Source organism: Narcine bancroftii, unplaced genomic scaffold, assembly GCF_036971445.1.
Source record: "Narcine bancroftii isolate sNarBan1 unplaced genomic scaffold, sNarBan1.hap1 Scaffold_860, whole genome shotgun sequence".
In the NCBI taxonomy this organism is placed as follows: domain Eukaryota; kingdom Metazoa; phylum Chordata; class Chondrichthyes; order Torpediniformes; family Narcinidae; genus Narcine; species Narcine bancroftii.
Genome location: NW_027212359.1, coordinates 29,653 through 31,928, shown reverse-complemented (window position 1 = coordinate 31,928; position 2,276 = coordinate 29,653).

Below are 2,276 nucleotides of genomic sequence, written 5' to 3'. Positions count from 1 at the left end.
CCAGAACTGGACACAATAAGTGTGGTCTCACCGGAGATTTATAGAGTTGCAACATGACCCCTTAAACTCAACACCCCCCCCCTCACTATTAAGAAGCCCAACATCCCAACTCTCCTATCAGCCTGCGCAGCGGCCTTGAGGGGTTGTATGGATTTAAACCCCAAGGTTGAGAGATGTATTTGGCGCATAGTATGATTGGGAGGACTGGAGGGGACTTCTGAATGGAACAGGGCTGGTTTCTGTGCCCTATATCAATCCTAGGATGAAGAGGGGAAGGGAAGAAGGCGATGGCGAGCTCTCAATGAACAGCTCCCCCTCCCCACGGTGTTAGAGATGGAGCTCCAGGATTTAGACCCACTGATAATGGATAGTGTTTGAAACTGCCAAGGGTTTCTCAAACTGCTGGTAAAATTTTGAGAGGTGCTGTTGGCATACTGAGGCTTGTCGATGCAAAGCATCGTGACTGTTCTTCGGGGTATTTCAGATCTCAAGTGCTGCTGGAGAGAGACCGCCTCAGATTGATGGATGGAGTGTGAGCAAGATGCATTTAATATTCTGTCCTATTAGTCACCAGCCCTTCTCTCACTGCTCGACACATGAGCTGGCTATGTAGTTTATTGCCGCTTGTTTGTTTCTCTCCTCCAACCTCTGGTTAATTATTCCCCTCTTAAAATAGGGTTGACGTTCTGTTTGATTTCAGTGGAGTTCTGAGCGAATATTAAAGTTTGTACATGAAGTTACAATAGTTAGTCCTGGCCACACCAGTCAAACGCTTGCAAAAATATTCCTGAAGAAGGGCTCAGGCATGAGTTGTCAGTTATAGATCTTTACCTCCTATGGACGCTTCGAGTCCAGCTGAGTTCCCCCACCATTTCTGTATTTTTACTCCAATCTACAGCGCCTGCAGACTTTTGTGTCTCACCCCATCGCCTGCATTCAGTGGAGGGAAGTGGGGAGGTGGGAGGGGTGGCGGCTTTAAACAGTACTTGCATTAACTCTGGCCATGGAAGATGTATTTTCATTTTTAAAAATTTTAATTCAATTTACATCACGGTAGAAAAGTCAAAGTTTTTCGAGGTCCGGATTTTCGGGTGGTCTGGATTTCTGGCATCCAGATTTTTGGACCTTTACCGTTCCACTTCCTGTGGCAGCTTCCTCTACATGCCCACCTCCTTCTGTGTGAATTAAAATTGCCCCCACCCCCCCCCCCCGGGTCCTTTTTTTTAATCTTTCTCCTCTTAAACCCTCTAGTTTTAGACTCCCCTGAAATCATTCCTTATCTGTACCCTCCTTCATGATTTTTGAGGCCTCTGCAAAATCTCCTCACCTGCCAGCCTCCTGCGCTACAGGGTAAAAAGGCCCATCTGATTTGGCCTCTCTGACTTGCTCAGGTCCTGATAACATCCACATGAATCTTTTCTGCACCCTTGATGACCAGAAATGCCCACAGTGATCGAGCTGGAGTCTCACCAATGTCTTGTACAGCTGACTGATTGAAGGCAGGCATACCAAGTGTTCATATACAGTAAATCCCCAGTTATCTGGCACGTATGTATGTGTATTTTCCGATTGCTTGAGACTTACTCTTACAATGCCTAACTTTTGGCTTGGCTTCGCGGACGAAGATTTATGGAGGGGGTAAAAAGTCCACGTCAGCTGCAGGCTCGTTTGTGGCTGACCAGTCCGATGCGGGACAGGCAGACACGATTGCAGCGGTTGCAAGGGAAAATTGGTTGGTTGGGGTTGGGTGCCTAACTAATACACCTGTATTAAGAATAAACAGTTTAAAAGACAAAAATACTGTACTTCACTTGCATGAAAAAATAAACCTTTATTGCGTGAAAAAATATACTTTATTTTCGGCCACATTCTTTGAAAACATTTAACCGATGCTGCATCTGCAGGTTCCTCCCCCTCCACAGGACTTACAGAAAGATGAATAATAACATTATAGATAATTAACACCACCTCGCCCACCAAGTTTATAGATAAAACCTCTGATCAGGGCCGACTCTTACTAAACAGGGAGATGGAGTCACTTTAAGAGAGTCATCCCAACAGCATCAACCAGCTCTTCATCCTGGGCAATCCCATTTTATTCAAACACAACTTTATTCAAACAGCTGCTACGAGCAAGGCTCTCCGCTGGTTGAATATATGCTTCCATCTTCACCAAAGGTTTATGTATTACTTCAGAAAACATTTACTTTTACCATTTTAAACTTGCTTATTTTGAGCTATTGTTTTATTCTTATTTATTTTCATTTTTATTTGTA